Genomic DNA, 24542 nt, shown 5'->3' with positions numbered 1-24542 from the left:
AGGTGATGTATGGTGGTACGGTGTGTGGGGGGGTGTAGAGTAGGGGTCTAGTATAGAATAAATGCCCAGTAAACATTTTTTGAAGGAATAAATGAATGCTTATCATGAGCCATGTAGGTCTTTCCTCTAAAACACAGGTGGATTTAAGACTGGAGATTAAAAGAGTTTAAGAAGTATTTTTTCACTGTTCCAGGTGATCAATTTCAGTTCACAGTTGGTCATGGTGGAGGGACTGGGAGTCAAAGGGAGCACATAGACAAGTCTAGTACCTGCTAACGCTAACCGATGGAGTAAATAAAGGGGAGAGTGATCCAACATGGGAAGTGAGATACTCAGCAGACTCATAGAATGGCAGATGTCCTAAATAGCACTCTGGCCTCAGAATCAGCCCTAAAGGCATTCGGAGCTGGCTGAAAAGCTCATGAGAGTATTTCAGGCATGGAAAGCCAAGACACTCTGGCAAAAGATCTCTGTGAGTGAGATCCCAGTGGAAAGAACAGGTCTTCAAAGAAGGAGGTACCTTTCTCTGAAGGGAGGAGAGAACCTCCACTTTGACTATGACCTTGTCTAAACAAGATAAGAGTCAGAGAACTCAGAGGGCTTCCATAGCCTTGGAAACTCATGACTGGAGCATAGGGAGATTACTGATGCCATAGACAGGAGTGTCAATTGGTAAAGTCAACAACAGGAGTCACTGTGCACTTACTCCTCATGTAGGATCTCTATCCTTAATGTGCTGTACATTGAGATTTAATGCTATAACGAGTACTCAAACAATATATTTCACTTTGTGTTTCTATGGGGGTGCAAACTGTTGAAATCCTTACTTAATGCATACTAAACTGATCCTCTGTAAAAAAAAAAAAAAAAAAAAAAAAAGAAATTATCAATTCCCAACTTGACTCTCACTGGGATTAAACATGACAATAGGTCTGCTCTGATTTCATCATCATTTAAAAAAAAAATCTATTATTTTTCACTTTATGTTTCTGTGTGGGAGCAAACTGTTGAAATCCATACTTGATGTATACTAAGCTGATCTTCTGTATATTAAGATAATCGAAAATGAATCTTGATGTGAATGGAAGGGGAGAGGGAGTGGGAAAGGGGAGGGTTGAGGGTGGGAGGGACGGTATGGGGGGGAAGCCATTGTAATCCATAAGTCGTACTTTGGAAATTTATATGCATTAAATAAAAGTTTAAAAAAAAAAAGAAGTATTTTTTTAGTATTTAAAAAGTCCAAATCAAACCATATTTTTCCCAAACCTTTGATCTCTGGGCTGATGAGAATTTTAATCTTAGTCATTGAGGCAATTCCTTCCTTCCTGCATTTTGTATCCTGTAAAAAAAACTGGACATATGCAGAACCAGACATGTGAATGAGACACAGTTTCTTATATCCATGGTTGCTATGACCCTCAGATGTCTGGATCCACTGCACATGGCTGAGCACTGTCCCAACCACCTCTGTCTTGTGTGGGCTCTCAGAGATCTTCCCAAGACTACTGACTCCAAACCTCATTTCTGTTCTCTCCCTGGACTCTTTATCCCACTGACTTTTGTCACACCATTTCGAAGCTGGGGAGACGTAAACTCTCCCCAGGAAGTCTGCCTTTCTACCGTGACAGCTCCTAGTATCTCCATTTATCTCTATGGACCAATTTAATTCCTCTCAATGAGCCATTCCTGGGGTGCATATGGGCAAAGGAGATGTTAACACAACTTTCTCGTTTTAAAAGTTAATAATTCATAATTCATGGATGACAAAAGGGAAGATGGCCACACCACACTCTGACCCTCACTTAGCAAGTTCATGAGGGATTTGTATATGCTTATCAGTTTCTTGTTTGTTCTCCATATCCTAGTTCTTTGTTCTGCCTCCCTGGAGGCAGCAATATTTAGCATATCCACCCAAATTAGTCTGGAACAAAGGCTTGTCAAGGGATCTCTTTCCTCAAAATGTCTGCCAGCACTAATACTTCTTCACCTAACTCCAGCAGGCAGCTTGGCTGTCGTGCATTATATATTTCTCCTAATCCAATAACTACTGGGAACTATCACGCATTTTTTTTACCACTTTGGTAATATATAAATATCACCTACCACAAGCAACAGAAGAATCACATGCTCAGTCATAGTTCTAGCACAAAGCTACTGAAATTTTCTATTCTAGGAGACAAATTAACATCATCATTTCTCCCGAAGCAATAGACATTAAATCCAATTAAAAAATTCATCTCTTACACTTTTACTCAAAAACATAGTATATAAAACCACTGGCTAATGATATTAGATCTATTTTGAGCATCAATTACCAAAAACACCAGTCTTAACACTTGGTTTTAGGGATCTTGACAGGTTTACAAAGACATGGGAGAACGTGCAGCAACCTGGGAAAACAAGGTCAAGTTAGCTGTGTGGATTACCTGAATGCATGTACTCAAACCACCTACACTCCCTAAATGTGCTGGATAATCTGTGCAAACCCAGGGTTTGGTAGGTATAGTCCTGGCTGACAAGCATCCAGGAAACAACAAAACAAAAACAAAGAGACAAAATAATGATGCTCAAGTTCACCAAATTGCTTTGGAATCCTCACAGACAGTCTCTGTGGAGCAACTATTGGCAATCCTTCCTTCCCTTATGCTGGAAAGACTTCCTGGGCCTTACAAATGGTCTAGAAAAAAAGTGCAGAGGAAGACAAAAATGAATAAATAACATTTTTAAGTTCACCCAGATTTTAGCATTTCAAATCAGCCTCCTTTGGTGCTGAAGAACTATGTGGCCACTCCTGTGATTCATTACCGTTTCCTCAGGCCCAGCTCTGTGTATACCACTATGTTTATATTTTTAAATATACAAGAAATCCATCGGGGTGAATCCTGCAACTTCGGTAATACTCTGTATCTGAGGTTTATATTAAAGGTTGGTTAGCACCCTTTCAAAACCGAGTTCCCTGTGTGCTGCTGTTAAGACCAGTAGTCCTCTTAGATAAGAGGGCCCCTTCAGTAGCTCACTTCTTCAGCCTTCTAGGTTTAGAAAGCTACAAATAGTTTTCAGCCTCGCTTTAAAACCCATTCAAAGGCAACTAAATTTGAAGTTTAAAATAAGACAATCCTTGCAAGGAAAATCAGTCACTTATCAGTAGAGTTCCATGCAACTCATTAGAAATTCAGAATTTGGAACACAAATTTAGAATATTGAACATGGCATTATTCATTGCCTGGCACAGAGTCATGCAAGGCAGTTCGCCAAACAAGCTATCTCTCTACTTACAGGTGAAACAACGGTTTGGAGAATCTTAAAAATTTGAAAACATTCATAAATCAAAACAGAAGGTTTTCTAAGGGGGAAGGTAACACTCTGCCAAGTTAAACAAACTAAAGAAGAAAACAAGTTGGCCGTTAAAATGGCTCTCACGACAGACACTTACACTTCCTCAAACAATATCAATTAGTGTCTTCAGAGCAGACTTCCCAAAGATGATATTTCAATCAGTTTATTTGCTGGATGTAAAGTGCTTTCTTCCATTGTTTCTTGCTGCAGAAAACGAACAATGGGTAGGGGCAACACTGCGCTGGTTGGTAGAGCTCACACATTATATTCAATACATCTATGTGCACAAAATGATATAGAAATTAAGGCACTTAGAGAACCTCCTGTGAAAATTTTTCGCTACGTTCCAACAACAGGACATCAGCATGTGTGGATATATGCAACCTCCATGGGTAATTGCCTCTTTAAACAAAAGTAATTTTGTCAGCTAAATTTTAATTCAAGTGCGACTAAATTTTTCCCTTCTGTTTCAAGATATATTCTGTCTTGGGTACTTTGTTATAAAGCATTATCCAGAAAAGGAATAAAAAGATATGGAATTTTAATGGATAATAAAGCAGGAGACAAATTCTTGCTGAGTCAGTTACTGTACTCTTGGTTTTAGGAAACCCAGGAAGGGAATTAAACCAAGAAAATTACATTGATCTACAAGATAACAATTTTGGAGAGGACATTTAGCCTAGAGGTGAAGATACCCAAGATCCCCATCAGAGTGCTTGGGTTCAGTTCCTGGTTTTTGCTCCAGACTCCAGTTTCCTGCCAATGCAGATCCTAGGGGGAAATGGGTGACGGCTCAAGTACTCACCCTCCCTCTGCTTTTCCTAGTGGTACAGATGGATACCCAATCCTCTCTGGTGCATTCTTTCAGAAAATAAACCTCCAATATTTGGCTTGAGTGAAGGAGGGAATGTGAAGCATCTTTCACTTCACTTAAAGACATGCAATCAAGCCAGCACTGAATCTGGCCCCTAATCTTACCTTCAGAGGTAGAGTCAATTCCTGCCTGTCAGAGTTATAAAAATAGTGAGTATATTGTCTCTTCTTGGTTTTCCATCCATCCCCTCCAAACTCTGGGATATCATGGCTTCTCCTGTTTAACAGCTTGTTACTGTTTACTCAACTACTTTCCAACTTCCAGGTTTTATTTATTTTTTTTACATGACTCTTCTGTCATCTCCTCTTACTGTCTTTGACCTGTGCGCTTATGACTTTTCTGCCCTTTAATGAGTGCACAAAAATGTGGAAATCAATACATGTGGTTCATTAGTTATCTTGAACAAAAATATGTGGTAGTGTGTCTTCTAACAACGTATGATAATTCTAAACTAAAAATTTTCCTGGTTTTTGCCACCAAGTAACACAACATCCAGTGCCAAAGGCAATAGTATTTATACAGTCAAGGAGAGAGAGAGAGAGAGAGAGAGAGAGAGAGAGAGAGAGTTGGGGTGGGGGAAAGGGGGAGAATTCAATAATACTAAATTGTCACAATATCTATTCCAGATATCTGGATTTTTTTACATTATTTTTTTATTTATATAAAGGGAACAAATTTTATGAATTTCATATACATAGTTTTAAAAGCATAATCATATTTCCCACCTTACCCTCCCTCCCTCACTCCCAGTCTCTCTCCTCCTTCCATTTATATTTTTCTTTTAATTTTTATAATGACATTCTTTCAGTTTACTTTATAATCACAAGCTTAACCCTCCACTAAATAAAGAATTCAACAAGGGGCCGTCTTGTGGTGTAGCAGGTTAAAAATCTGCCTGTGATGCTAGCATCCTTATGGGAGACCACTGGATACCCGACTGCTCCACTTCTGACTGCTCTCTGCTATTGGCCTGGAAAAGTAGCAGAAGACGGCACAAGTGCTTGAGCCGTTACACCCACATAGGATACCTGAAAGAAACTCCTGGCTCCTGGCTTTGGCCTGGCCCAGACACAGCCATTGCAGACACTTGAGGACTGAACCGGCCGATAAAAGATCTCTCTCTGTCTCTGTCTCTTCTCCTCTCTCTGTAACTCTGCCTTTCAAATTAATTTTTAAAATCTTTAAAAAAAGAATTCAACATGTAGGAAGAAGAAAAACCACTGTTCCTTAGGAGTATAGACAAGGGCTATAAATAATAATCAAATCAAAATGTCAATTTCACTCACATACATTGCATGTTTTGTACCTGTATATTAGTTGGGAAAAACGTAAGATATTTGTCTTTTTGTGACTAGCTTATTTCACTAAGCATAATGGTTTCCTCCAATTGCATCCATTTTGTTGTGAAAGACAGGATTTCATTCTTTTTATGGCTGAGTGATATTGCATCTTGCAAGAATACCGCAATTTCTTTATCCAATCATCAGTTGATGGACATCTTGGTTGATTCCATATCTTGGCTGTTGTAAATTCAGCTGCTAGGGACATGAGGTTGCAGATAATTCTTTCATATGCTGATTTTATTTCCTTTGGATGTATTTCTAGGAGAGGTATAGTGGGGTCATATTGTAGACCTATGTTTAGTTTTCTGAGAAATTACCATATTGTTTTCTATAATGGTTTTACCAATTTGTGTTCCCACTAACAGTGTATCAGGGTACCTTTTTCTCCACATCCTTGGCAGAATTTTTTTTTGGATAATAGCCATTCTAGGGGCCAGCAGTGTGGCATAGCAGGTAAAGCTGCCAACTGCAATGCCAGGATCCCATGTGGATTCAGGTTTGAGTCCCAGCTGCTCCAATTTACATTGAACTCCCTGCTAATATGCCTGGGAAAGCAGCAGAAGATGGATGGTCCAAGTGCTTGGGCCACTGCACTCATGTGAGAGACCCAGGAGAAGCTCCTGGCTCCTGGTTTTGGCCTGGCCCAACCAAGGCCATTGTGGTCATTTGTGGAGTGACTCAGTAAATGGAAGATCTCTCTTTCTTTCTTTTTCTCTCTCTCTCTTTCTTTCTCTGTGTCTTCCTCTCTCTGTAACTCTAACTTTCAAATGAATAAACAAATGTTAAAAATATAGCCATTCTAACTTAGATGAGGCTAGACCACACTGTGGTTTGTATTTATACTTCTCTGGTGGTTAGTGTACCTGAGCATTTTTCCATTTGTTTGTTGGCCATTTATATTTTATCCTTTGGAAGATTCCTGTTCATAACCTTCACATATTTCTTACTTGGATTATTTGTTCTGTTGCTTTTGAGTTTCTTGATCTTATGTATTCTAGATATTAATCCTTTATTGGATGCATAATGTGCCAATATTTAATCCAATTCTGTTGGTTGCCTCTTAACTGTTGGGTGTTTCCTTCACATGCAGAACCCTCTTAGCTTGATATAGTCTCATTTGTCTATTTTTTTCTTTATTGCCTTATGCTTCTGAGGTCTTATTCTTGATGTCTTTGCCTATGACAGTGTCTTGCTGTGTTTCCTTAGGTTTTAGCTATATCCATTAACAAAGAAAAAGAAATCAAAGGATACAAATGGGAAATGAGGAAGTCAAATCAACCCTGTTTGCAGATGATACGATCCTATACATATGAGTACCAAAAGACTACACTAAGAAATTATTGGAACTTACAAAGAGAGTTTGGTAAAGTTGTAGTATATAAAATCAACACACAAAAATCAATAGCATTTATACACAAACAATTCATGGATGAGAAAGAATGTGTAATATCAGTCCCATTCTCAATAGCTACAAAAAAATTTAAATACCTTGGGATAGATTTAACTATGGAAGTGAAAGATCTGTACAATGAAAATTACAAAATATTAAGAAAAGAAATAGAAGAAGACACAATAAAATGGAAAAACCATTCATGGATTGGAAGAATTAATCACATTCTTCCCAGAGTAATTTGCAGATTCAATGTGATCACAATCAAAATACCAAAGACATTCTCAGATCTTGAAAAAAATGACCCTAAAACTCATATTGAATGACAAGAGACCTTGAATAGCTAAAGCAAGCCTAAAGAATAAAAATGATACTGGAGGCACCACAATACCAGATTTCAAGACATGTTACAAGGCGGTTAAAATAAAAACAGCCTGGTTCTGGCACAAGAATAGACATGTGGACCAGTGGAACAGATTAAAGACCCCAAAAATTAATCCATACATCTACAACCAACTAATTGACAAATGAGCTAAAATCACTCCCTGAAGAAAGGAGAGGCTCTTCAACAAATGGTATTGGGAAAATTGGATCTATGCCTGCAGAAATATGAGACAAGACCCTTACCATACACCCTACACAAAAATCAACTCACAGTGGATCAGGGGTCCAAATCTAAGACCTGAACCATCAAATTACTAGATCTCTGGATTTGATTTATCTTGTTTTCCTTCACCTCTGGGCCTTCACCAAGGTCATTCCCTCTTTCAGAACATTCTTTGTCACTCCGGTTTATTTTGCTTGAATGACTCATTATCAACTTCCTTGTCTCAGTTTATTAATAATCATGATTACAAAATGCAAATAATGCCCCACATTTATGGAGTGCTTACAATGACCAGGGACATTATTATGACTTTACATGTATTGTCTCATTTACTGTTTGAAGCAATGCTATGGGGTAGAAATGCCTACTGTCTTAAAGTTACAGACCAAAAGGTTGAGATTTAATTTATGACACGTTCTGAGAATGCCCCAACCTCTCAGAATCTGCATAGTCACCTCTCCTATAATGCAGTGATTAGGATATTTACTCTTGAAGCAGTGTTCCTTGTGGAAATTGTTTCACCTCTCTACTATTTCAATCCCTGTCAGCAAAATGTGGATAATATTAGTTTTATCTTACTTGGCTATTCAGAAGGTTGACTAAATCAACATATTCAAAGCCCTTTGACTAGAATCATGCATATGGTAAGTAGTACATACATCCCAGCTAGTACTGCATGCTCCCAGAGAACCTGTTGCATTTCCCTTCTTCATGCATATTACACTAGAGCATAATCCAAATTGTGCCTATAATTCAAAAAGTATACATCAATTTAATGTGATTCAAACATTTATACTATTCTCATACACAAACACTTAGAAGCAACTTATTTAGCAGTTGTAAAGAAGTACCACATTTTCTGGATCAAAGGTCCAAGATGGTAAGCAAAGCTCCTATAGGAAATGGCATGCTGATCCTTCTTCCTTTGCAATGGGTTTGAGAGCAGAATTTGATTTTTCTGTACCCCACTTCTTACTTCCCATGAGATTATAAATCCTTAGAGGGTAAGAAATCTGACAACACTATTGAATGCTGTGTCTTACCACTTAGTACAGAGCCTAGAATAAAAAAAAAGTGCTTAATAAATAGTTGTTGCAAAATGAGCATCAATGAAAGTGTTTGAAGGAATTCAGCTCCTTTGGGTGTTTCATATGTGCAGAAAATAGGTGAGGGTAGAATACCAAATTAGCTTCCAGCAGAAACACAGTCAGTGTAATCAGCAAAGGCAGATTCTATAACAGCTGTAATGTGGTATAAAAATGCTAGTTGTAAGGGTAGTGCTCACTGTTTTCTGATTATACAATCCTGGACAAGTCAATTAATCCCACTGAGCATCAATCATCAAACGGGTTAGCATGAAAATCAAATAAGATAATGTACATGCAAGCATCCTGTAAGCCAGAAGTCCTACAAAGGGTTACTGTGAAAGTTTCTCCCAGGCCATATCAATCTGGAAGTACAGTTGGGGTATTAGTTTAATAAACCTGTCATTCTCTGGGGTGTTTCATGAACTGTTGCCTTCCCAACAATCCTAAGTGCCTGTTAGATTCCTGGTTGGTGATGAATAAATGTAGATTGTGTGAGTGAGAAGTGGGAGGGAGGGGAAGGGAGTGTGGAAGCACAGACTGCATATGCCTCATTCTGTCCCAAGACAGAAAGAATTGGAATGCTCAGGGAAGTTTTACAACTGCCAAAAGTACACAAAGGCAGCTACAGAAACTTTAAACATAAATGATGGTTCTATTTGTTCCAGCAACTGTGCAGAAGGGAAATCTCAAGTTGCTTAATAAGACAGAGAGGAAAAAATAAATATAATGGATTTCATCTTCTATAGGAACCAATGACCACCTTCTCCCAACAACCTAATTGGTTAGCTGATTCATTATTAACCAAATACTTTATTTATTCAAAGTACCAATGGCAATCTCAAAAATTTCATGGAAAAATGTAATTAAAAATAAGCTTATTTTGGAGCAAAAAATTAGCCCTTGAAGCCCATGTATAGCTTTTTAATAATACATATTTTCCATGAACTTTTTTGAAAAGCCTTCCTGTGCATGTACGTCAAAATTTTTATACCAAACCAAACTTAATTATATTTTTCTATGAATTTTTGAAGCCTCCTCATATACCTCCACATATACATTATGTGCCAAGGTTCTTGTTTGGTTCTCAGCTACATAGCAAGCGAAAAAGAACACAATGCCTCATCTCAGAACATACTGGGGGAACTTACAGTCATCTGACGTGGGGCTGTGATTGTGGGTGGGAACAATTCTAGTATCTTTTTTTTTTTTTTTTTTTTTTTTTTGACAGCCAGAGTGGACAATGAGAGAGAGACAGAGAGAAAGGTCTTCCTTTGCCGTTGGTTCGCCCTCCAATGGCCGCCGCAGCCGGCGCTCTGCGGCCGGCACACCGCACTGATCTGATGGCAGGAGCCAGGTCCTTCTCCTGGTCTCCCATGGGGTGCAGGGCCCAAGGACTTGGGCCATCCTCCACTGCACTCCCTGGCCACAGCAGAGAGCTGGCCTGGAAGAGGGGCAACCGGGACAGAATCCGGTGCCCCGACCAGGACTAGAACCCGGTGTGCCGGCGCCGCAAGGCGGAGGATTAGCCTAGTGAGCCGCGGTGCCGGTCCAATTCTAGTATCTTAACTAGAGAGAGTCTTCATTAAGAAATGATGAGGGCCCACAATCAGAATATTAGACATCTGTGACAGTGTGTGTGAAATGTGAATGCTCGGTTTGCGGTAAAGTCTCTGAAAAGGAAAATGAATTCTGCAGGTATAAACAATTTAAACTTCGAAAACATGAATATACATTATATAAAGAAAAATGTAAGAGGTTTTTTGAATCTAAACAGAACAAACTAAAGCCTGAATTAATTTCTGCCTTCAATAAGAAGTTTTCATTTAGGAAATGGCCTTAAGCAGTGTAAGGCGAAGCTGGCTCTTACCTAAGGAGGAAGCTCTTAGTACTGGATGCTAAGCAGTGGGAGAGGGTAAGAGAGGAATCTCAGAGAGTTTCATTTCGGGAGGGCCATGGCTTTGGCATGCAGTTGCGTCATCATGACAGAGGCATGACGAAAGCCCTTCCTCCTGCTCTTCAGCTTCAGGTAAGTGAGAGGCCAGTTAAAATCAGTGCTACTAGTTCTTCTTACAATGAAGAAAACAGAGGAAATACATTTGTCTTGATCTTGTTTACACCTCTGTTGCCATGTCCACATCAGCTTCTACAAACTACTTCAATATGATTGGGCCTCTCTCAGGTATCAGACATGATCCTGAGTGATGGAAATCAACAGAGATTCTTCAACTTCCAATTAATTTATAATTCACTGAGGAGACAGAGCTGAGAACTAGCACCTGTCTAGTAGCTGCTCACTATGTGCCAGACATTTTGTTAAGTATAAACAACTAATTTTTAAATTTTTGCAACAATCCTAGGAGGTGGGCACTCTCATCTCCGTTATACAGTTTAACAACAATCCAGAGCCTTTGAGAGGTTAAACGACTCATCCAGGGGCCCATCAACCAAAGGTGGGGCCGGAGTTCAAATCCAACATACCTCATTCAAAGCCTGTGTCTACTTGACCAATACTTGGTATTTTGTGCTATATTCCAGCAAAAATGATAGTAATAATAATAACAATAATATAATGCATATTGCAAGAGAAGCATAAACAGAGTGCATTAGGACCCCAGAGGATAAAGCAATTAATTTTAATTTGAGAATCATTAGAAATTTTTGACAGAAAGTCATTATTTCAGAAAGTCAGCTCATTGTCCATCAGTATGTATGTTCCTTCTTCCACAGTGGAGCTGTCAGTTGGTAGTAGCTGTCCAGCCAAGGGTGACTTTTTTTGCCACCTTTGCATCTTACAGTGGGATTTAAATGGAAGACATATAGGTTCTTCTTTGGCCAAGGCAATAAAGAGGAAAGCATATCAACTCTCTCTCTTCACTCGTTCTGCTGTGCTTATATAATGAATGCATAAGGAAAAATATATAAACTTTGATTTTGTTAAGTAATTGACATTTGGGATTTATTTGTTAAAACCACTAATGTTACATTATATAAAAAGTATTCTAAGCAAGGAGTAGAAAATAGTAAAATCACAGAATCACAGTATCTGCAGGGAGAGGGAATATCCTTGTTGTTGGAGTATAGATATAGGGGGAAGAAGATCAACAGGGAAGGTAATTGCCAACCAGGAATGATAGGTACAATGTGTGAACTCTCAGTAGCAAAGAGATCCTGAGGCAGGTCAAATTACAGGTGAGAAGTATCTCTTTAAAGCTAACAAAATGTTTATGCTCTCCTTTAGAGAAAAGGGCAGAAAAAGTTCTGTATCAGGGATGTTTAGTTGTTCTCTCCAATGAAAGCAATGAGGCTACATTTGGTTTTAATCTGAATACCTATACATCCACACTAACACATATGCACAGATGCAGCTAACATATGCACTCATACACAAACACATAGCCTAGAAGCACTGATATGCATATATGTAGGCACATGTGTACATATACTCTCACATGTGTGCACACAAAAAACCCTAATATGCACATATCCATACGTATGCACCTATATTCATACATATGTTCATTTTTACATAGATGTTTCTTCTGTTTTAGAATTTTTTCTATTTGGATATCTGGTTTAAACATTTTTGTGAATGGAGAAGGCCTGTGGTGCAGAGATTAAGCTACTGCTTGGAAAGTCTGCATCCCATATTGGAGTGCCCGAGATAAATTCTCATCTCTGTTTCAGGTCTGGCTTCCTTCTAATTGGCCTGGGAGGCAGTAAATGGTGGTTCAAATACTTGAGTCTCTGCTACTTATGTAGTATGCTTGGAGTTTCAGGCCCCTGCGTCTGGCCTGGCCAAGACCCAGCTGTTGCAGGCAGAAAATCTTGCTCTGTCTCTCTGACTCTCTCTCTCCTTCCATTACTCTGCCTTTCAAGTAAATAAATCTTTAAAAAGGTGTATTGTTGTGGGGGGTGGCAATTTGTACAACTGTAGTGCATAGCCACATACTCTGCTCTGATTGTCTTTTGTTCTATTTCCTCTTCTTTGTCTCCTAGAAATATGTCAAGCATGGAAGAGGAACAAGTCCAGGGAAGACAGCAAATGCATCTTTTTTCATTGCTTTTTTCTCCTTTTCTCCCTATTCTTAAAACTCTTTCCTCCATGCGTTTCTACAAAGTCTCCTCAGTGTGGGTTCACAAGGTCCCTAGAGCTGCTAGCACTTCTCCTCCAGTAAGAAACTTGTGCAAAAGGCTGGCTGCTGCCCATGGGGACACGACAGATGGCAGGATCACCGCGCCGGGCTCAGATGGCTCACCCAGGTGGAGCAGTATCAGGGAGCTGGAAGCAGAGCTCTGGAAATTATTCCTGGCCTGCTTCAGCCTCTCATATTGACAATTCCACACCCTTAAGATCTGTGAGTTTTGGAGGAGGTTAGAGAGCCCAAATGCATGTTTTTTAACTCTCTGCAAGAGAAAAATCACTTGCCTTTCCCAAGGTCCCTGTCCATCTCACTGGGGAATATTCATTTTATTGTGCTCCACATCATTTGCTTGCAGTCACCAATGACTCACTGAGTCTAATTTTTCACCTGGATGTGATACTGATTTACAACCTCCAACCAGTTTACTTAGAAGACTCTTCAAAAACCACGGGACAGCCAAAGCCAAGATGGCGCAGGGAATGACGTGTGTAGTGTGTGGCCTGATGTTACAGTCAGGACTTTGCCCCAGGCCTGATGGAGGCCTGGAAAGTGAAGATTAGTCAGAGATGGTAGTTTTGGTAGGGATAATGAACATTTTGATGACAGGTACATTGATTGTGGTTCTTCCTTCCTCCCTGGGAGCCACAAGGGAATGCCAGGCAGGAAGCTCTACTCTTAGACACCAACGCTGGATGGGAAAGCCTTACCAGGCAGAAGATGAGGCTCCACCTCTGACATTTACTTGGAAATAATAGAAACAGTAGCGAACACCAACCCACTTAAGTTCGTATGGTGGCTGAGGTTACTGCTAGCATCCATGCTTTAATGCTGGAAAGCTGTAATTCAGAATCAGATGTCTTATCCATTAGCCCATGTAGCCACCTTGGAAAGCAGTAATTCTGTTTATCTATTACAGTCTCCTTAGTACAGTGCTGTGTGACATAGGTTTGTTCTATTCCCTGTATTCTGTCTCTGTCACAAAAGTAACATCAGCAGAAAAGCCAAGCCTTCCCCCTAACAGTGTAGCAATATACACTTTGAATCAGAATAGAGTAACCTGATTGAATTCTGGAGCTTTGGTATTTAAAGAAGGTCCAGAACAGGCCCTTCGATGACCTTGCCCCCTCCCCACAAAGTGTTGGTGACATTGAGCTCAAATAATGTACTATGCACACGGGAGCAAATGTTAGTGACACAAATTTGCAAGAAGCTTAGCAAGATGAGAGTCAATCCATGGGTTTGGAAAGCTTTTGATTATAGTACATTATTTTATGCTCAGCTAAGTGCCTGTAAGTGCACCAAACTAACAATTTTGGCAGCACGATAGCCATCTTCTATCTAAGGGGTTTTCAAATTCTTGTGAACAAAAAAGCACCCAGAAATTTTGACAAAATACACATTTCAGGGTGTCACATGCGAGATTCAGCAAATCTGAAGTGGGCTCAAGAATCTTCATTGTAATAAACCTCCCAGGTGATTCTAATGCAATGATTTTGAAACCAAACCCTTGAATTATGTTAATTGACTCAAATACAAATTTAAAAATTTCAACTTTAAATTGAAACATTTCAGCTTTAAGTTATAGACAGAGCTACATGGTATTGTTATCATGGGTTCATCTTATTTGCCATGATCTAAGTGAGAAGGGGAAAGAAAAGAAAATGGCAACGGGAGATAGAAAGAACAGCTTCTATTCAGTTTGCTAGGTGCAGAGTCTGAGTCAGTAATTCTTGCCCAAGTGATTTTTGAGGAGCTGATCACAAGAGGAAGCGAGGAAGGAAGTATGGTGGGGAAGGGGAAGTTATCAATCAGAGAAGGAGTCTCTGCAGAAGTCTTCCTTCAGCCTAATTTAATGGAGAGTTCAAGAGCATGAATCACACCACATAACTGGTCCCACTTGAAGTCAATGGGTTAACTTTGTATACCATCATATGGAAGAGTCTTTGATTATATCATTCTTGCAGCATCTCCTTTGAGGGTGATTTCCTTCACCAAAGAACAATTCTTTGGAGGAAGAACCAGCTGGGAACTTATTTAACCAACACTTCCAGCAGATAGAAGAAGGATGGACCAACTCAAAATCAATATTTTGGTGATATTTTGAGTAAAGGGAGAGTAACAAATCAACTCTTCTCAGCATAGGTGATCCAGACAAATGGAGGTCCTGCTGTCCTACTCAGCAATGCAGTTAGCATTAAAAACCCTGCAGTCCACTGTGGTACCCTGTACTGAGGATTCACAAGCTTCTGCATTCTTTGAGCACTTACAGCTTTGGTGGTCTTTGATGGTACTATCTGGATAGCTCCCTATGGAAGAAATTGTCCATGAGATTTGAGAGCATTAAAGATATGAGAGAATTAAGATCACAACAAATCATGGCATTTTGGAGTCAAGCAGCTGGGCTGTCTAGTCATACTCCCCAGGACACTGGCCATTGTGCTCAACTCTGTCCTTTCAATCCTGATGAACGCAAGTTTTCATGTTGATTAGACAATACATCAATAAAGACTATTCTGATTTAACTAAAATTTCATTTTTATTTGCATAGAAAAAAGCACTACTAGAAGAAATCCATCCAAGTCATATTTTCCATCTTATTCAACATTTATATAATTATTTTATCAATAAATATCTTCTGAAGGTAAAAAACATCATCGCTATGCCATCCCTCTCTATCACTCTAATGGTCTCATTTTAGAGGGAAACTAACAGGATAGAATCAATTGTTCAATATTTGCTCTGAGGATCATTACTTTTTTTTTTCCTTATGTCCTAATAAACTCCAAAGGTGGTCATTTTTTTCAGAAATATTGTCAATGTTTGTTATCAACTGTAAGAGTTTTAAAATTCTACCATTTCCCCCTTCCTAAAACCAGGTGACAGGGGCAGGCGACATGGCTCATTAGGTTAATCTTCTGCCTGCGGCAGCGGCATTCCTTATGGACACCGGATTCTAGTCCCGGTTGCTCCTCTTCCAGTCCAGCTCTCTGCTGTGGCCCGGGAGTGCAGTGGAGGATGGCCCAAGTGCTTGGACCCTGCACCCGCATGGGAGACCAGGAGGAAGTACCTGGCTCCTGGCTTCAGATCGGTGTAGGTCCAGCCGTAGCAGCCATTTTGGGGGTGAATCAACGGAAGGAAGACCTCTCTCTCTCTCTCTCTCTCTCTCTTACTGTATAACTCTATCTGTCAAATAAAAAAAAATTAAAAAAAAAACAGGTGACAGATCACTTTGCAGTCCTTTGGAAAGTCTCTCAATTACAATGATTTCTAAAGGAATACTCAGAATAATGCTATGATGATCTCTGCATGATCTTCTATCACTTTACAACTTAAGCACTACTCATGCAAAGCTAATCATCTTGTTGGTTTGCGTGTATACAATTTGTTTTGTCCTCTAGCCTTGGCCTCTACTTTCCTTTAATGTTCCCTGTTCTACTTTGTCCATCTTGAAGATGATCATCTTTGCTGGTAAACTTGTAATCAAGGTAAGACCTAAATAATTTTGCTCTTGCCTTGGTCATATATCTATGCTAGCCAATCACCTTATTTGTCAATTCCCATTTCTCTCCAGAAAGTAATAAATCCATTGCGTTGTATTCAGTCTTTCCTGAAACTTATACTTCACCCTGGACTTTGACTTCTTAATATACTTCTGTTAGGCCATTTCCCTCCCCTGCAGGCAAGTGGGCCAATGCTTCCATCCATCCAATTCTGTAGGTGCCCTACTAGTGGATGACTTCATCACAGGGCTTCTTTGTGGCTTCCTTGTTGACTTTGGGTATCACATATCTCCTTCCTAATTATACCTCAGATGTGACTAAACTGTTAGAAGTTATACTTTTCCAAGTTTCCCTCTTAAGCCCCATGACCTTTTGACTTTACTGACCTTGGGTTGTGGCTTGTTCTTGTTATAAACTATGAGTAAAGTATTTCCTTAAGCCTAAGATATAATACTGAGTGTCTCCTATGATCACTGTATTTTTTAAACCTAATGCCTCAAGTGATATGACTACTTCCTACAGAGGTTTCTATCATGTCTCTATCACAAAACAGTTTTCATAATTTGGGCCAGAATATTGTTTTCTTTCCTTGAGTCTTCATCTTTCTGAGTTGTCAGCAAGTCTAGAATTTATCAGATGCCCTGCTTTTTGTAGAGTAAGACTTTAGCAGACATTCTGACGGGTGTATTTTCCCTTCTCTTCAAGGCCAGTTTTGTAATCTGCCTTCGGAAACCTTTATCCATATCCTCTGTCTGGTCTGTTGGTCTGCAGAATGCTTCAGGAATAATATCATTTCTACTTCTCTTTTATCTTATCCTCCATGAGAGGAAAATTTGCAATGTTCATTCTTTGTGCACAAGGGAAAAGATCTTTCTGTCACAGCTGTCACCTGGGTTTTCAAAGATCCATGTGCTACTCAAAATTTGAATGCTCAAAAGAGAGGGAACTCAAAGACTTCTACTATATCTTATGACAAAGCTGCAAAAAGATCATTTTGCCACTTTCTCTCCAAAGTTCCCCATAGCTAATATCAGCTCTGATCCTGGTTTTATTAAGGCATACAGTTATCTATTGAAAGTGGAATTATTTAAAGAATTATGTGCAAAGAACCTGAGTGTGATTAAGAGCAAGAGATCTGAAACCCAAGCTGGCTTGCAACTCCAGTGCCTATCAGCAATGTGCCCTGGAAAACCTGTTTCAGATATTCACATCTACAACATGGGTTTATTACTAGTACCTATGCCATAGGATTTTGTAAAAATAAAAATTAAAGTTTAATCACATCCACTTTTATTTCAATAAATCAATTTATTTAATAAAAAGAGTTGAACACTTATTTACTCAGTGCCAAGAAATATCCTAGACATTTTTATTGCAACAGTGAGAAACTATAACAAAATTCCTCACCATGTCAGTAGGGAGTCCAGTGCAAACAATAAAGTCATCCCTACATAAAACTCGTATAAATTATTGACAACAGTAAATGCCACAAAGTAAATAAAACAGGAACCAGAAGTTGACTTGTGGGGGCGATTGCTACTTTAGAATAGTCAGGGAAGGTTTCTCTTAAAAAGTGAATCTTTCTGTTGAGCCAGAAAAATGAGAATGCAGCAGGAATACAAGAATTTAGGAGAAAAATAGATTTAGACACAGGTAGAAGCAAGTGTAGATATCAGTCAACTACTTCTCATTACATATGTTTCCCTTAAACAACATTTTGGCCAAGTGTTTTTTCTGATGTTAAGTTTTTTGTTTGGGGATTACAAATTTTCATTTAAAAATGAATAGAATTCCCTTGATCATCCCCTTAATACCACTCAACCAATCATCAATTTTTAGGCTTTTTGAAAGTACAAGCTGATGTTTTTCTCATCCATGTTTTATCACTGAGAGACTGTGGCTGAATGCCATGTAGATGAATTTGACTCTGGAAAGCATGTCTCTTCAATTATCTGTTAAATGCCTCCTTTACACCCAACCTGCTGACAAAAATGAGAAAGCAAACAAATGAGATGAGTTGCAGTGAGGACACAGGAAGCCAAGAGAGCAGAGTATCTAATTGGAAGAGCACAGGAGAATGTTTAAAATAAGTTTCAGAACAGCGATAAGGATGAAGATGATGTTATCTCTTGGATAGAAGAAGCTATTAAAATACACCAGAGTGTTTTCAATCACTTAATCAGAAAGCCCTTTTCCTGAGAACTGTCTTTTGTCCGTGTGCCATGAACAAACATAAATATTTTGGACTTCCTGCATCCTTCACCCTGATAGTGGGCTCTTAACTACAAGTTCTTCCCACCTCAAAGAAAAAGCTGAAAACAATGATAAAACGTGAAGGATAGATATGAAGTCTTTTCCAGATGAATTATTGAATCCCACAGGTTTTTTTTTTTCATTCCTTCTCCAAGCTCTTATTTTTTATATAGAATTTTAAAATGATTTTCATACATAATCCATGGTACAGCCATAATAATGTGAACAAGTACACAAGAGTTAAACAAACTTGGGTAAAACAAATAAGCTTTTTGAATAATTTCATGTGAATTTCTTTCAAGATCCCACATCATTGTAATGTTTCATTTGCACATGAACTTTCATCTCACTTTCAATGCTTGAGACATTCTTGAAGAATATGAAAAATCCTGGAAGATAATGCTGTGAAGCACTCACTTAAGACTTAAACAATATATTTTAGATTCTTAAAGTTAATATGAGTAGCAAGTACACAGATAGTTTTAGTAAAATAAGTTATGTCAAAATAAAAACATTAAAAATACCCATGTTAACAACCAAGGAAAAATAAAGAGCTATGAAAAATTTTTACAATTATAATTAAAACAAATAATTTGGCAAAAGCTTCTTCTATTGCTATGGGAATAAGTTTCAAAGTTTACATTCTTATGAGATTTTTAATAATATTTTCTAGATCCAAATAGAAATGTGTCAATCGTCTGAGCCATAATAAGCCAGAAGTCCCTTTATGTGTTAGACAAATAAACCACAGTGAAATTCTACATGGGCAAAGGGTGAAATTAAGTTTAAGTGACCATATTCATGAATAAAATCACTATGAAGCACAATCAAATGTACTTTTTGCTGCTATTATAAATGACAAAGTTTCTCATTAAACCTATATTTTAATTTATAATTGGATATTGAAATCCAGGTTCTCTGATTGAGTCCGTGCAGATTTTTACTTTGAAGTTTGACCTTAGAATTTGTGCAATAACATCAAGTAGATGATAAAATTACAGGGGAAATTGTGCAATAGCAGCACTCCTGTGGAAATCTTCACTCCCACAGCGCGATTCTTACACACCCCAGGCTGGCCTCGCTTTACATGAGGCTATAACACCCCTATCTATTTGAACCTCGTGTTACCAAAGCACTAAAATACAGATGTGGTTTAATTAAACGGCAAGACCAAACAGGGAGGACCCAATCAATATGAATAATCATCGTGCTTCTCCCTCCAAAACAGAGGAGACTGCTTCAGTGTTTTATGTTCAGGCACAGGAAGCCAGTGAGTGCTGGGCGCTGTGGCAGACGACTCAAGGGTTAAGAAGAACTGAATTTTCACTCACATGTGAGAAGAGCTGCCATCAGCTCCCTTATTGACCTTAGGTGTGCTCATGGGTAAGACGCGCTGTTACTTATAATAAGATGAGAAATGGATTTATCTGGATAAACCGTTTGAGGAATCTGACGATCTCATTAGTAAGGTGGCTCCCTGGCCATCAACACTGGCTCTCCTTACAACAGAATTTGGCACTAAATTTCCAGATAATGATGGTCGAGTAGGACCTGATTTATTTTATGTCTTGCTTTTATTCTCTTTATTGATTCCTACAAAATAAAGATGGCCGTGCCCGTTACAGAATTTGAAATAATTGGAAGCGGTGTTATTTACATATGATTTCATTTGTGCAGAAGTTGGGGTATGGATGAGGAGGGGGTGGCAGGCAGGGGAGATGAGTCCTTTGAACAGCTGCCTTTGGAGGAGATGCTCTGGTAAAAAAATAAAAATGGTCTCCTCTGTTTGTCTAAAATAAAGAAATAAATAAATGCTGCGTCGGGTGAATCACATCAAAATCTCAAGACAATTCCAAGATGAACCAACTCGGAGAGTAAATGACCTCTTCATCTGGGTGATAAAGTTCCAGCCAAAATATTCTCTGGGCCCGAGACGTGATTCATTAGAAATATGTGCATGGTGTGGCGCTCCCCTCTCTATCTGGCAGAGTCCGGTCTGCACACTGATAAGAAGCAAATGCAAATGTCCTGATAAGAACTGAATGCAAATATTTATGATATGATATTCCCTGGGAATTATGTGCAGATAAAACAAAGTGTATTATTTTCCTGCTTCTCTTTCAGGTTTGCCAAAATGCCCTTTTTCGCTTTTGGAATTTGCATTTCTTCAAAATTGATTCGGCTTGCGTATTATGTTAAGCTATTTGTTTGCTAAGGATGGTAATTAGTTACTGTAATTACAGCAATGACAGTTGCTAAATTGTTTTTAAAGCATTACAGTGAGCCTGTGCCAGAAGATTGCAGTATTTTTTTGGATTTAAGCAGAGGCTGGAAAAACTCCCACTCGAGGGCCAGCATGGGATTTTCAACTACAAAGCTGCTTTTCCTGATTGAAATTGTTTTTTTCTAAAAAAAATCATTAATTTGCATTGATTGCAAGTGCTAACTTTACATTTAGGTTTATTCACATATCACAGAAATATTAGTGATAGCAGACCGTGGCGTAAAGGAGACACAGGGGGACACACATCGTAAATAAAAGTGAAGGCTGATAGCGGAGGAAAAATGGTATAACTATTACTTTCAGCCTGTTAATTAAACTTTTTTAGCCTGTTTTTAGATAAATTAAAAACAATTAAAAATGCTCTTCCTGAAAGTTATTCCAAAACTTTTCAGAGTGCTCCTGGTTAACATGAGTAATGTGGAAATAGTTTGGCCATACTCTATTTTTGGCATGTGGAAAGTAGCGGAAAAAAAGAGAAAGGTTATTTACCCAAATGCTTTTCAGAGATTTTTTAGAAAATAATTGTGGAGGAGAGACGTGAGCTATAGTGCATGTCTAAGATGGTTTGTGTGATTCATGTTTTATATCAACTGTGACTCAGAGGTTAAAGGAAGGCAGCGTGGTTCTCTGTGCTGTCTTTTGTCCTAAGAATGTCTTCTAGCAGCATTTTCTAAGTCTGGAGAATTCAGGTGAGCTCAAGTTTTGTTGCCATCCACGGGAAGCCAAAATAATTCAAACTTTGAATGCATACTTTGAGTTTGCAGGGTTCTGTATTCACATGTTCTCACAAATGCCTCATAAATAATAAGTACTCCTACATTCTATGTGTTGATCTTTCTTTGCTGAAATAAAGTCAGCTACTATATCATGACAATAATGATAGCAGCTTGCTGACTGAGGTCGTTCCAAATACTAGGTATAGCATGAAGTATGCTACATTCATTCTCTCAACAATTTTTGAAATATTATTATTATTTCCATTTTGCAGATAAAAAGACTGAGGCTTAGAGATGATAAATGTTGCTCAAAGGCACACTTCTGGTAAAAACTGAACATGGAATTTGAATCCAGCAGGTTGTGTCCACATTTGTACTCTTAAAATGACATAATTTTATATTTCAATGTAAACAAATAAATAGTAGTTTGAGCTTTAATTCCCTCGTTTAATAGACAACTGAAGTAAAAGCTGAACCATCATCTTGAGCCAATATCAAAAATCAAATTTTTTTCTCAAAGTTTGTTCTCCTTGACATTTTATTCTGTTTACTTGCTACAGATATAAATATAATTTCCTTGATTATGGTTCCAACAGTACCAGTACTTGATGAGAAATTAGACTTTTTAACAAAAGGAATCATCTCCTAAGAATTAACTACTTATGTTCCAAAAAGAAGACTCAGCAAATTTAGTTTGTATGCTTTTCATCACTTGAAAACTCTAAATGTTTGTGCAATATGGTTCCATTTTTTTATAAATACAGATGGAACTAGTGAACAAGTGTTTTATGGCATTTAAAAGCTGGATTGTGAAAATGACCTCACATTGCATATGTTTATGTTTGACCCTCATTTTGTATAGCTACGTCATCCACATCCCCGATATCATAGCCTCAGTGTGGAAGGAAAGTATCTTAGGTGCACACAAAGGGAGGCCTAACTCAAAGAAATTGATACGAGCAATATTTCCAATTAATATATTCATTAATCTCTTATGCAATCACTCGTGACATACCCTCACTCCCTCAAAACACATATTGAAATTTAATTGCCACAGTGACAATATTAAGAGGTGTCATCTTTCAGGGGGGATTAGGTCATGAGGACAGGACCATCATGAATGCAATCATGCCGTTATCACAGAAGTGAGTCAACTATCATGAGATAATTGAGTCCCCAAAGAACAATGGGTTGGGCCAGGTTCCTCTCTGTCTTTTGTGCACTTGTTTTCCCTTCTACCACATAATGACACAGAGAAGTGTCATAAAAAGTGACCCTTCCAACTTGGACTTCCCACCCTCCAGAACTGTGAGTCTAAGAAACTTCTATTTGTTATAATTTGCCCAATCTGTGGTGTTTAGTTAAAGCAGCAGCAAAGAGAGAAAGATGCCAAGACACATGACAATATATTTTTACTTCTTATAGAATTTATCACGCCACTCATTGTGCTTATATGAGCTGGCTCATTGCGGTCATACATTTTTCTTTCAGGAGATGGGAAATTCTTTGGAGGCTGGGTCTTTTTATCACCAAGATTGAGTTCAGAGTACATAGAACTTAGTACAAACCCAATAAAGACTAGCTGAATGAAGCAGTACTAAACTCATTCAAACAACAAAAAGCATTCATTGACACAGACAATGAACATGCATTTATTACTCATGAATCTACAGCGCTGCTGGGGTGGCTTTGCTTCAAGCTATGGATCAACTGGTATGTAACACTTGTCTTGATTTGGGTACAGGCTAGAGGGGCACACCTACCTAGGTCATGTTTTTCTTTTATTTTCTTTTTAAAGATTTATTTATTTATTTGAAAGTCAAAGTTACACCGAGTGAAAACAAGAGGCAGAGAGGGAGAGACGTCTTCCATCAGCTGGTTCACTCCCCAGTTGGCCTCAATGGTCGGAGCTGCGCCAATCCAAACCCAGGAGCCAGAAGCTTCATCCAGGTCTCCCACGTAGGTGCAGGGGTCCATGCACTTGGGCCATTTTCTACTGCTTTCCCAGGCCATAGCAGTGGCCTGGATCAGAAGTGGAGCAGCCAGGACTTGAACCAGCAACCATATGGGATGCAGGCACTGCAGGCAGCTGTTTACCTGCTACGCCACAGCGCCAGCCCCACCATGTTTTTCTCTGGGTGGCAGTCAGAAGCTGTCAGATGGGTAACTGGAAATACATGGTGTCTTTTGTGTCTTATATTTAGAACTAGCACCTTTCACATTGACTGGCATTCCATTGTCCAAAGCAAGTCAAGAGGCAAGCCCTATGTCAATGTGGTGGGAAAGTATACTCCTCCTGTTGAGGTAGTAGAGGGTAGACAGGGGAATGGTGTTAGATTTTGGCTGATCCAACACAATCAATCACAAACACCAAATATCCATATAATAAAAGGTACTGTCACCCAGTTTGTTAGCTTACAACTATCCAGAATCTTAGAGTATTCTGGTGTTCTGTTCTTTTTTTTTTCCTTTTTCTTTTTTTGACAGGCAGAGTGGACAGTGAGAGAGAGAGACAGACAGAAAGGTCTTACTTTGCCGTTGGTTCACCGTGCTGATTCGAAGGCAGGAGCCAGGTGCTTATCCTGGTCTCCCATGGGGTGCAGGGCCCAAGCATTTGGGCCATCCTCCACTGCACTCCTGGGCCACAGCAGAGAGCTGGCCTGGAAGAGGGGCAACCGGGACAGAATCCGGTGCCCCAACCGGGACTAGAACCTGGTGTGCTGGTGCCACAAGGCGGAGGATAAGCCTATTGAGCCGCGGTGCTGGCCTGGTGTTCTGTTCTTACATAGAGAATATTTTCATTGTTCACTTTTTCTTTAAACTTTATTCACACAGGCTGAAATTGTATTCAATAAAGCTCCTGAGATATCTGCCTCTTTGGAAAAAAAAATTAAAAAAGAAAGATATAGTCAATCACCCTTTCTTTAGTGTAAAGCATCTAAAACATCTCAGAGAGATAAGAAAGATGGGGAATTGCCTCATTATCAAGAACCGAGAAAACATTTCATG

This window comes from Oryctolagus cuniculus, chromosome 6, assembly GCF_964237555.1.
Source record: "Oryctolagus cuniculus chromosome 6, mOryCun1.1, whole genome shotgun sequence".
Taxonomy (NCBI): domain Eukaryota; kingdom Metazoa; phylum Chordata; class Mammalia; order Lagomorpha; family Leporidae; genus Oryctolagus; species Oryctolagus cuniculus.
Note: the sequence above shows the minus strand (reverse complement) of the source record.